Genomic DNA, 13363 nt, shown 5'->3' with positions numbered 1-13363 from the left:
GGTGGGGGCGAAGTGACTATGCATAGGTAACAAACAAACAGCGAGTAGCAGCAGTGTACAGAAGGGAGGGGGGTAGGGGTCAATGTAAATTGTCCGGTGGCGATTTTTATGAATTGTTCAGCAGTCTAATGGATAGGGGGTAGAAGCTGTAGAGGAGCCTTTTGGTCCTAGACTTGGCACTATGGTACCGCTTGCCGTGCGGTAACAGAGAAAACAGTCTGTAACTTGGGTGACTGGAGTCTCTGACAATTTTATGGGCTTTCCTCTGACACAGCCTATTATATAGGTCCTGGATGGCAGGAAGCTTGGCCCCAGTGATGTACTGCGGCGTACGCACTACCCTCTGTAGCGCCTTACGGTCAGCTGCCGAGCAGTTGCCATACCAGGCGGTGATGCAACCGGTCAGGATGCTCTCGATGGTGCAGCTGTAAAACCTTTAGAGGAACTGGGGACCCATGCCCAAATCTTTTCAGTCTCCTGAGGGAAAAAGTTTTGTCGTGCCCTCTTCACAACTGTCTTGGTATGTTTGGACCATGATAGTTAGTTGGTGATGTGGACACCAAGGAACTTGAAACTCTTGACCAGTTCCACTACAGCCCCGTCGATGTTAATGGGGGCCTGTTCGGCCCGCCTTTTCCTGTAGTCCACGATCAGCTCCTTTGTCTTGCTCACATTGAGGGAGAGGTTGTTGTCCTGGCACCACACTGCCAGCTCTCTGACCTCCTCCCTATAGGCCGTCTCATTGTCGGTGATCAGGCTGTTGTGTTGTCAGCAAAGTTAATGATGGTGTTGGAGTCATGTTTGGCCACGCAGTCATGGGTGAACAGGGAATACAGGAGGGGACTGAGTACACACCCCTGTGGGGACCCAGTGTTAAGGATCAGAGTGGGGGACGTGTTGTTGCCTACTCTTACCACCTGGGGACGGCCCGTCAGCAAGTCCAGGATCCAGTTGCAGATGGATGTGTTTAGTCCCAGGTTCCTTAGCTTAGTGATGAGCTTCGTGGACACTATGGTGTTGAACGCTGAGGTGTAGTCAATGAACAGCCTTCTCACATAGGTGTTCCTTTTGTCCAGGTGAGAAAGGGCAGTGTGAGTGCGATTTGAGATTGTGCCATCTGTGGATCTGTGTGGTGCGGTATGCGAATTGGAGTGGATCTAGGGTGTTCGGGAGGATGCTGTTGATGTGAGCCATGACCAGCCTTTCAAAGCACTTCATGCTCATCGACGTGAGTGCTACAAAGCAGTAATCATTTAGGCAGGTTACCTTTGCTTCCTTGGCACAGGGACTATGGTGGTCTGCTTGAAACATGTAGGTATTACAGACTCGGTCAGGGAGAGGTTGAAAATGTCAGTGAAGACACTTGCCAGTTGGTCCACGCATGCTTTGAGTAAACATCCTGGTAATCCGTCCGGCCCAGCGGCTTTGAATGTTGACCTGTTTAAAGGTTTTGTTCACATCGGCAACAGAGAATGTTATCACACAATCATCCAGAACAGCTGGTGCTTTCGTCCATGCTTCAGTGTTGATTGCCTCAAAGTGAGCATAAAAGGCATTTAGCTCGTCTGGTAGGGTCACGTCACTGGACAGCTTGCGTCTGGGTTTCCCTTTGAAGTCCGTAATAGTTTTCAAGCCCTGCCACACCCGGCGAGCATCAGAGCCGGTGTAGTAGGATTCAATCTTCATCCTGTATTGACGCTTTGCTTGTTTGATGGTTCGTCTGAGGGCATAGCGGGATTTCTTATGAGCGTCCGGATTAGTCTCCCGCTCCTTGAAAGCGGCAGCTCTAGCATTTAGCTCGATGCAGATGTTGCCTGTAATCCATGGCTTCTGGTTGGGATATGTACGTACAGTCACTGTGGGTACAACGTCATCAATGCACTTATTGATGAAGCCGATGACTGAGGTGATGTATTCCTCAATGCCATTGGATGAGTCCTGGGACATATTACAGTCTGTGCTAGAAAAACAGTCCTGTAGTGTAGCATCTTCGTCACCCTACCACATCTGTATTGAGCGAGTCACTGGCACTTCCTGCTTTAGTTTTTGCTTGTAAGCAGGAGTCAGGAGGATAGAATTATGGTCAGACTTGCCAAATGGAGGGCGGGGAGAGCTTTAATCATCTCTGTGTGTGGAGTAAAGGTGATGTAGGATTTATTCCCCCTGGTTGCACATGTCACATGCTGGTAAAAATTGGGTAAAACTGGTTTAAGTTTGCCTGCATTAAAGTATCTAGAGAAGTTTTCTTAGTGTTATCATGAAAGAAAACCCTACTGTAATTTTTTTCTCTTTCTGTGATGTAAAGTAGGCTATTCCAAACCAAGCTGTGGTCAATGTCGTCACTGTATTCCTGACAAGTGCTTATTACAATGGCTGCGTTTAAGGCTAAATTAATGGTAGCATTAACTGCTAACATCTAACCGTTAACCTCAACTTATAGCTGGCACTTGGTCATATTGATATAGTGGCTGGTATGTTCTATCGTGATGAAAATGACCAGCTTCTTCCCCCGTGTCAACGAAGGTTGCACATTCTTTCCGAATATGTGCAAATGTTTCTCCCTGCCATAATCAGCATGTAAAAACAGAAGCTGTAATTTCACTCTGAAAGCGTAGCTCCATGAAAACACACATTGCTCAATAAAAGCACACAAACCTATGAATACACACACGTGCGCACGCACACACACACACTATTTTGGGGCTTCTTTCACTCTGTCCAATAGTCCTAGCCAGTGGACTTTGTCCTGGACCTGTGTGTCGTCATGCCTCTGCATGTTGAGACTAGATATCACAGCTTATTGTGACTCACCACGCTCTGAGAAACCAGTGACATGGTATTACTGTATAAGGTCATAAACAGGAATTTGTCGATGGGTTATCTTTTGAGGTGTCAGACTAGTGATCTGTTGAACTTACTGATGGTAATTACTGATGATAGTGTGCCCTCTGCAGAACAGCCCTATTGGTGAGATGTTTAAAAAGGCTGAATAACTAGTTTGCCCATCTCTATCTAGTGTGTGTGTGTGTGTGTGTGTGTGTGTGTGTGTGTGTGTGTGTGTGTGTGTGTGTGTGTGTGTGTGTGTGTGTGTGTGTGTGTGTGTGTCTGGATTCCCAAGCCTGATCCAAACACCTCCTGCCACGAGTGCATGTGGACTGCTGACACAGTGGTACAAACCTTTCCTCCCTTACCCCTGTCCGGGACTGGTAGTGTTGTATAGCACTATTACTTATACAACTAATATAAGGACAGGACATGAGAAGTGAGTAAAAATGAATGTGGGCATTGTTTAACCTCTTTCAGCTAGGGGGCACTATTTTTATGTTTGGAAAAATAACGTTCCCAAGGTAAACAAACTATTTCTCAGGCCCAGATGCTAGAATATGCATATAATTGACAGATTAGGATAGAAAACACTCTAAAGTTTCCAAAACTGTCAAAATATTGTCTGAGTATAACAGAACTGATTTTGCAGGCGAAAACCTGAGGAACTCCAACCCGGAAGTGCATTTTATTTGGAAAAATCCCTGTTCCATTGCCTGCCCCTCCATTTAAAGGGGTATCAAACAGATTCCGTTTCCAATGGCTTCCTCAGGCTGTGACCAGACTTTAGACATAGTTTCAAGCTTTTATTTTGAAAAATGAGCGAGATTTATCAAAACGCGTCAGGTGTCCTTTGATTAGTTCATGCGCCTGAGAGTTGTAGCTCGACATTTTCTTTCTCTGTAGTATTGAATAGTTTACCGTCCGGTTGAAATATGATCGATTATGTATGTTAAAAACAACCTGAGGATTGAATATAAAAAATGTTTGACATGTCTCTACGAACATTACGGATACATTCTGGAATTTTCGTCTGCCCTTCAGGACCGGAACGGGCCTGTGGTTTTCTGAGCATAACGCGCAAACCAAATGGCGGTTTTTGGTTATAAAACTAATCTTTATCGAACAAAAATAACATTTATTGTGTAACTGGGAGTCTCGTGAGTGCAAACATCCGAAGATCATCAAAGGTAAGCGATTAATTGTATTGCTTTTCTGACTTTCGTGACTAAGCTAATTTGAAGCTAGCTGTTCTTACTGTTTTGTCTAGTGATCGATAAACTCACAAACGCTTGGATTGCTTTCGCTGTAAAGCATATTTTCAAAATCTGACACGATAGGTGGATTAACAACAAGCTAAGCTGTGTTTTGGTATATTTCACTTGTGATTTCCTAATTATAAATATTTTTACTATTTTTTTGAATTTGGTGCTCTGCAATTCAGCGGTTGTTTACGAAAGTGATCCGTGCGTCAAGAAGTTAATGCGTTTCACAGGAAGAACATTCCAAGCATTTCAACGTAGGTAAGCAAGGGGGGGGGGGTTACAGGTGCCCTAAAGGGACAACACTAGAATATCAATACACAACATATTCCTCCCCCTTTACTTTTGATGACTCATATGAAAAAGTAAATATTCACTGTTTTGCATATTTTCTTTTTAACATAACATAACAGTTCTGTTAATGTAAATAAATTATATTTTCAGAAGAACCTTTTCTTAACTAGGGAAAGAGAGTAAACTGCCTCAGTTCCCAGACTTAATCCTGGGGTGTATTCTGTCCCAATGTCGGAGGTTAGTCTGAACTAAATAGTCAACCTGTCAGGGGGTCGTCTTTCTCTTGCAGGGTAATGACGGCGTACAGGTGAGTCTACAGTCACATTGTCTCTGAGTCTGAGTGGTGCTGGTGTATGCCCAGACTGGGGTGCAACAGTACCCTGAATAGCCACTCTGGCTGGTTCAGATGAGTCTGAAGCACTTTCCACGTTTGTAGGTTGCTGCAGTGGATGTTCAGATGATGGCTCGTAGTCATGGTAGGTCTCTAGTCGCTGATCTTGGTTTGTCACTTGACAGGAGCCATCTCTGAGGTTGGTTCCTGGCAACAGTTGATCCACGTGTCTCCTGCAGATTCTTTTTTTCCGGTGTGTGAACTGTGTAGGACACAGGACCCGTTTGTGCGACCAGTGTTGCTGGTATCCAGTTTGGACCTTTGCAGTAGTTCCAATCAAGAACTCTCTCTTCAGCTATGAAGGTTCTTTCTTTTGCTTTGCTCCGTCTCTCCACCTGTGCTCTCTGTTGTGTCTGTACAACCTGTTTTAGTCTTTGAAGGTCTCAGGAGGTTCAGTCGTGTGCGAACCTGTCTTTTTATCATGGCTGATGCGGGTGCCACTGGTTGTAGCTTGGGGAGTGTTTCTGTAGGTTAACAGGAAGGTGTTTAGATGCCTATTGAGGGAGCCGTTCCCCTGTGATGATTTTAAAGCTTGCTTCATCGTTTGTACAAACCATTCAGGAACGCCGAATGCAGGGTGATACGGCGGAGACTTGATGTGCTGAATTCCATTTGCTCCCATGAATGACTGGAACTCTTCAGACACAAGTTGGGGGCCATTATCACTAACAAATTGGAAGTGACTTAAGATTGACTGTAGCTCTTCGATGGTTCTCTCGAAGAGAGTTTACTCCTTTACTCCTTGAAGTAGAAGATTTCAGCCTGGGAGTGCTCAGTGTGTGCGACAGGTAAGGGAAGCCTTGAGAGGCCGTCTGCATTGCAGTGCTGCTCAGATCTTCTGTACTGATATCGTACTGGTGAGCAGATAACAATAATGCCCATAGCTACATGCGGCTGGCTGCAAGCGACGGAATGCCGGTGTGTGGACCAAAGATGGAGATGAAGTGTCTATGGTCTGTCAGCAGTGTGAATCGTCGGCCAAACAGAAACTGATGACATTTCTTAACTCCAAACACAATGGCGAGTGCTTCACGCTCCATCTGCATAATTGCTCTCGGCTTTACTTAACTTCTCTAGGGTAGGGGGCAGCATTCGGAATTTTGGATGTAATGCATGTCCAAATTAAACTGCCTGCTTCTCGGGCCCAGAAGATATGATATGCATATAATTGGTAGATTTGGATAGCAAACACTCTAAAGTTTCCAAAACTGTTAAAATAGTGTCTGTGAGTATAACAGAACTGATTTGGCAGGCGAAAACCTGGGAGAAATCCATTCAGGAAGTCGTTTTTTTGTTGTTGTTTTCTATTCAATGCCATTACAGATTCCATTGACTTAGGACTCAAATTGCAGTTTCTATGCCTTCCCCTAGATGGCAACAATCTTTAGAAATTGTTTCAGGCTTGTATTCTGAAAAATGAACAAGTAAGAGCAGTCTGATTGAGTGGACCCTAAAGTGTCAGAGCTTTTTCATGCGTGAGACCGAGAGTGCGTTTCTTGTTTACCTTTTAAATTGACAACGTTATTGTCCGGTTGAAATATTATCGATTATTTAGGCTAAACACAACCCGAGGATTGAATATAAACATCGTTTGACATGTTTCTATGAACTTTACGGATACAATTTGGATTTGTTTGTCTTCCTGTTTGGACTGCGTTTGAGCCTGTGGATTACTGAAGAAAACACGCAAACAAAACCGAGGTTTTTGGATATGAAGAGACTTTATTGAACATAACCTGTTGAGGATGGGGGCGCTGTTGTGACTATTTATGCTAATCGTGTAATTTTTGAAACGGCTTCCCACAAAATCCTTGATCGTACAATATGCATATTATTATTATTATTGGATAGAAAACAGTCTATAGTTTCTATAGGAGTTGAAATTTTGTCTCTAAGTGGAACAGAGCCCATTCTACAGCAATTTCCCTGACATGGAGTCAGATTTCAGAAATTTGGGGGGGGGGGTGTGCCGCTAGCGGCACGCTCATCCTAGACAGGATAAGGAACATTTATTGAGTAAATTAATGTCTGCTGAGTGCAACCATATGAAGATCATCAAAGATAATGGATTAATTTTATCTCTATTTCTGACTTGTGTAACTGTTCTACATGGCTGGCTACTGTTTGTAATGATTTGTCTGCTGGGCTATGTTCTCAAATAATCGTACGGTATGCTTTCGCCGTAAAGCATTTTTTAAATCTGACACCTTGGTTGGATTCACAAGAAGTTAATCTTTAAACCTATGTAAAATATGTTTTGTTTTCTGAATTTTTATGAGTATTTCTGTATTTGAATTTGGCGCCCAGCAGTTTCACTGGCTGTTGAAGAGGTGGGACGCTACCGTCTCACGTGCCCAAGAGAGGTTAAGGTCCGTGATGCGAAAGCAATTGACCTTTCTTCACCTGATGGCATGATGTGTGAGACAACTGCACCGACGCCATAAGATGATGCATGACATGCCAACTGTAATGGCAAGTTGGGGTTGAAGTGGGCTAGGGCCTCGGACTGAGCAAAGGCTGTTTTCACTTTCTTGTAGGCCTCCTCACATCTGTCTGTCCACTTCCACTGTTTGGTTTTGTTCAAAAGTTCATGCAGTGGCTTTAACATGTTAGCTAGTTTTGGCACACACTTTGCATAGTATGTCAGTTGTCCTAAGAATGATCTCAGCTGACTCGCGTTCTGTGGGGATGGATCTTCCGCAACGGCCTTCACCTTTGATGGCGCCTTGTTGAGCCCCGAATTGCAGATGACGTGACCCAGGTACTTAACGGGCCGGAAAAATTTGCATTTGTCCTTCCAGACCATCAGACCGTACTCCTTCAATCTCTGTAGTGTAGCGTTCAGGTTTCTCAGGTGCTCCTGCTCGTCTTTGCCGGTGATGAGTAGATCATCGAGGTAACATTGGACCCCAGTAAGCCCGCTCAGTATCTGGTCCATAGCTCTATATAACAAGGCCGGAGCTGAGGTGATTCCAAAGTAAGCCTCCGGTACCTGTACAGTCCTTTGTGAGTCACTATGGTCAACAGTTCTTGTGACTCTTGGTCCACATGCATCTGTAGATAGGCCTGACATAAGTCTATCTTACTGAATTTTTGTCCTCCAGCTAAACCAGAAAAGAGGTCGTCATTGAGGGGTATTGGATATTTTTCAGCAGTCAAGACTGGGTTAATGGTGACTTTGAAATCACCATTGTCTGAGTGATCCATCTTTTTTTATGACTGGAACAACGGGTGTAGCCCATTCACTAACATTCACTGGATCCAATACTCCACTCTCGACTAGTCTGTTTAGCTCAATTTCAACTTTTGGTTTTATGGCGTATCGGACAGGTCTAGCTTTGAAGCATTTTGGCTTGCTGTCTGGTTTCACAGTCAGTTTAACTGTTATGTCCATACTGCCAAGTTCTCCTATGAACACATCCGTGTGTTTCCTCAATATCCCTTGTAGGTTTGTGTCCTCTTTTGCAACCATGTGAATTTCCTGCCAGTTTAGTTTGATATTTTCCAGCCATGTGCGTCCTAGCAATGCTGGATGGTTGCCTTTCACAATGTAGAATGGTAGCTTTACCTTCTGTTTGTTGAGCTCCACTGTAACAATCACACTTCCTCTCACTGGAACAAACTCACCGGTGTATGTTTTCAGAGTCATCTTTATGGACTGTAGTGTGAGGTGATGTAGTTTCTCCTTGTATACAGCCTCAGACAGCAGAGATATGGCTGCTCCAGTGTCCACTTGCATCCGTACTGCGTTTCCATCCAGTAGCGGTGTCGCCCAGTATCCGTATCCATTGTCTGAAATGGACAAAACATACAAAGATTCTTCCCCTTCAGACAGGGTATCACTTTGTTCATCCTCTGTGTGCTCCATTTTATGCACTTTCTTTTTGTACTTCCTGAAGTCGCTTTTCCTTTGTTCAGTACTTTTGTTTGATTGTCTCTTTGTTTTTACATGCACGTTCGATGTGACCCTTTTCCCCACAACTTCTACAGTCTAAGTCTTTGCACCAACACTCCTCTGCTTGGTGACCTGGTTTCCCACAGGGATAGCATGGCTTGCCACCTACTGCCTTGTTTTTGAACTCCGTAGACACCCTATGCACTTAGGTTGATGCACTTAGCTGTTGTGCGTCTTTATTTGCCATTTCCATTGACGTACTCACTTCTATTGCTCTCTGCAATGTTAAGTTACCCTCAGTCAAAAGGCGTTTCTGAAATGCCTCGCTGCGCATGCCACACACTAACCTATCACGTATAGTGTCACTCATTGATTGCCCAAATTCAGTGTTCAGATGTTCACTGTTTCAATACAGCCACAAACTGTGAGATTGATTCCCCCTCTTGATTTCTCTTATGAAACCTGAATCTCTGCGATAATCAGTGGTTTGGGAGAATGTCCTTTTAAGCCATCCACAATTTCATCATATGATTTATCACCAGGTGTTACTAGGCTGCGCAGTAGATTGAATGTTTTTCCTCCCATAGCAGTCAAAAATGTTGGCACAACAATTTCTGCTTTAATTCCATTTGCCAACACAAAGTACTCAACGTTCTGTGTAAGAACTCCATTGTTCCACAGATTCATCAAATATTCCTATATTTCCAACCAATGCAGACATTTTCGGTTTATTTTTCTTTCTCGCACTTTTCAGACGGTCCCTTACTCCCAGACCCGTTTTCTTATTTTAACTCGCGATGACTTCACTTTGTCCCGCAGCGAAATTCTTTCTATCCCTCGAGGCTCTCGTTGCTGTGACGTCAAAAGCTAGCTAGCATCACTCGACTGGCTAGCTCCACGTTTTGTTTGCGTCTTTCTACAGCGAAAAAATTAATAAATAACGAATTTAACTCAGACTTTCTGCCGACGATAATGAGCACAAACGTAGTAATCACCAGCAGACTGGTAGTGTTGTATAGCACACTGTATTTCTTATACAACTAATATAAGGACAGGACATGAGATGGGAGTAGAAATTAACGTGGGCATTGTTTAATGCGTTTCACAGGAAGAACATTCCAAGCATTTCAACGTAGGTAAGCAAGGGGGGGTTACAGGTGCTAGAAAGGGACAACACTAGAATATCAATACACAACAGATAGTGTCCATCCACAACCTGTAGGGCAGAACAAAAGATGGGAATGCATTACTCCAGTAGTGGTGTAACCACTCACCTAGCCTCTCACACCACAACTTCACTCAGAACCGGGTCCTATTCATTAATCACCACATGGAAGAAAACTGACACAGGGATGGACTAATAAAAAAAAAAAGTGTTTTGTTAGTAAAACGTTTACTGTTGACAGGAGAACAAGAGGAGACAATAGGACGAGGTGGATAATTGTATAATAAGGCAGATTTATTCAAGTGTAAAGATATTAGGCAAAGCGTGCGGCACGGCTCTTTCTGTCTGATTTGTATGAAATCGTCCGGAAAGAGGTAGTTTCCACAGTTGTACAGTCTTATATAGACAACAAGCAAAGTAGGTTGATCTGCGAGTCTGGCCTTCCAATTGGTCGATCTGGGTCTTGGGTAGTCCTGAACAGGCCTGGTGTCCACGTTCCATTGGTTCCTGAGATAGTTCTTTGTCTTGAGCTCCAACCCTGAGGTGTGTGTGTGTCTGTCTGTGGTTATCATGGGGGAGGGGAATTATGTGTCTGTAGTTGGTGTCTTAATAAGTCCAGCATATGTCCAAGAGAAAAGAGGAGTATGTGTATTTTGTATAAAAGATGACTTATGTATAAAAGATGACTTATGTTGAAATGTAGTTATTACTAGTTTCCAGTCTCTATTACAATTTCTTACAGTTTATTGCAAAACGTTTTGCTACTGTGTTTCCTAATGAATACAACGACCCTAGTGTCTATAACAGGAACAGGCGGTAACTGCATGGGCAGCTCCATACTGGTGTCTATAACAGGAACAGGCGGTAACTGCATGGGCAGCTCCATACTGGTGTCTATAACAGGAACAGGCGGTAACTGCATGGGCAGCTCCATACTGGTGTCTATAACAGGAACAGGCGGTAACTGCATGGGCAGCTCCATACTGGTGTCTATAACAGGAACAGGCGGTAACTGCATGGGCAGCTCCATACTGGTGTCTATAACAGGAACAGGCGGTAACTGCATGGGCAGCTCCATACTGGTGTTTATAACAGGAACAGGCGGTAACTGCATGGGCAGCTCCATACTGGTGTCTATAACAGGAACAGGCGGTAACTGCATGGGCAGCTCCATACTGGTGTTTTTACAGGAACAGGCGGTAACTGCATGGGCAGCTCCATACTGGTGTCTATAACAGGAACAGGCAGTAACTGCATGGGCAGCTCCATACTGGTGTTTAACAGGAACAGGCGGTAACTGCATGGGCAGCTCCATACTGGTGTTTATAACAGGAACAGGCGGTAACTGCATGGGCAGCTCCATACTGGTGTCTATAACAGGAACAGGCGGTAACTGCATGGGCAGCTCCATACTGGTGTTTAACAGGAACAGGCGGTAACTGCATGGGCAGCTCCATACTGGTGTCTATAACAGGAACAGGCGGTAACTGCATGGGCAGCTCCATACTGGTGTTTTTACAGGAACAGGCGGTAACTGCATGGGCAGCTCCATACTGGTGTCTATAACAGGAACAGGCGGTAACTGCATGGGCAGCTCCATACTGGTGTTTAACAGGAACAGGCGGTAACTGCATGGGCAGCTCCATACTGGTGTCTATAACAGGAACAGGCCAATGACCACATTTACATGCTTACCAATATTCTGTTTTTGAGTTGACGCATTTAAACACCATATGCCTTTTACAATAATCTGTAAAAGGCATAAAACGTGTATGTCGGTTATGAGAAACCTGGATAAAAGCCTGGGATATGATGATCTGAGACAGGATACTGTAGCATGTTAACATCTGATCCCCTTTACTGTTTTTCGCCGTCTGCAACAGGCTCAGATTCGCATATCATGGATGTTGTGTGGTGTTTTCATCTGATTGTCAAAAAATCACTTCAAAAAGTAGGTTACCTGCCCAGTTCCATCCACCATAATAATCCCTTCATATATTTTGCTGATACTGGACCGTATGCCTACTGGCTGCTTTCTCCCCTAATTTAGACAGGTTTCTGCTTAGAATTTCCCACTTTTGGTAGGCCATATTATAATTTTTGACATTTGGAAGGCCATTTGTTTGTCAACTATAGTTTGATACATGCAGCTTCTCTTCTGTCATAACTTGTTGCCCCAGATGACTAAATAAAGTAGTGCTCAGCACGATGTCTTACATCGATGGAATGAATGAATGAGTAATCTAGTTAACACCGGTAAAGTTGTCTGTTTCGTTTAGGGATCGGGGAGAAAACCCATAACTCAAACAGTGGAAAGATTGGTCCCCGTGTAAAATGTCTAAATGTCATCATTTTGACCGGTTTAAAGGAAATGAAAAGCTGAAAAAATTATGAAATATGTTTATTATGATAAGACTTCAGTTGGTCTTTGGTGCATGTTTTGTGTGGTTGAAATACTGTCTGCTTGCATAAGTGTCATTTTGTCAAGAGATGCTGAAAGAAAGAAATCATATTTCTCCTGTTCCAGTGACAAAATTAACATTTTATTCTCTAATTTTTATGCAAGAAATGCATAATTCAGCAGGAGTTAATATTATATTCTACATGTAAGAGGTTATAGGCCTACAGTCAGTGTCCATATTTCAGTTATTGTTCCATTTAACCCATATGAATTTAAATTTGGAATATTCTGTTTATTCATGGTTACTCGTGAGTGGGATATCAAAGGTGCATGTTAACAGCTTATCCCAAATAAGACCTTAAGCGGGATATGAGCTACTGTCCAGAATACTGTGCACATGTAAACGTGGTCAGTGTCATCCTAGGTTGTGTATATTATTAGCACAGTCTTAAGTGCCAGTGGCAGCCAACAGCAGTTCCGTTCACTAGACTGGACCCTCCAAGATTTCCTTATAGGCACGCTATAGACTCTCCTATGGTTCACTTGTTATAGTGCCACCTACTGGTAGTTCACACTGGCTGTGTTCATTGGGTTGTCGTGGAGCTTCACACTGAGGGTTGATGGAGTGTACTTGTAATATAGCTATGTATGTGGTAATATGACTGACTGTATGATGACTGGACCGTTTGCATAGTCTGTTTCTCTGTATCACAGTCTCTTTCTCCCTCTCTCGCTCTAGTCTTAGTCTCTCTCTAGTCTCTCTCTCTAGTCTCTCTCTGTCTCTCTCTCTCTAGTCTCTCTCTCTAGTCTCTCTCTAGTCTCTCTCTGTCTCTCTCTCTGTGTGTGTTAATCCCCCTTTCAGACCTGTTTGTGTCACCTGGTTGTCTGGTAATACATGATGACAAAGCTCCACCCCTGTTTTAATGATTGCTTTGGTTACTTCCTCCCCTCTCTAACCAAGACTGTTCCATTATCACTGTTTAGGGCCCTTTGAACTATCAAGGCCTTCATTTGTATTGGTCAGACCCTGAAGCAGTTAAGTGCAGTCTAGGAGCACTGGGCCTTAGTGTCTAATGAAATGGTTTGTGTCTGAAGTGGCACCCTATTCCCTTCGCCCTCGTCAAAAGGAGTG

The 13363-nt window shown here is 43.7% G+C and overlaps 1 protein-coding gene across 3 annotated transcripts in view; it reads left to right on the top strand.

The window, feature by feature from the left end:
• The window catches only part of LOC129815666 (plexin-B1-like), a 148928-nt gene that overhangs the window by 62843 nt on the left and 72722 nt on the right, over positions 1–13363 (top strand). The window contains exon 1 of one of the 3 annotated variants that reach the window (XM_055869668.1): positions 3181–3262. The exons of the other annotated variants lie outside the window; for them this stretch is intronic. The gene's annotated coding sequence lies outside the window, so the exon portion shown is untranslated. Of the gene's footprint in view, positions 1–3180; positions 3263–13363 lie in introns of those variants that run through there. 3 annotated transcript variants of the gene reach the window in all.

The sequence above is a fragment of the Salvelinus fontinalis genome, chromosome 18 (genome assembly GCF_029448725.1).
Source record: "Salvelinus fontinalis isolate EN_2023a chromosome 18, ASM2944872v1, whole genome shotgun sequence".
Classification (NCBI taxonomy): Eukaryota; Metazoa; Chordata; class Actinopteri; order Salmoniformes; family Salmonidae; genus Salvelinus; species Salvelinus fontinalis.
This window is presented reverse-complemented; position numbering and strand designations above follow the sequence as displayed.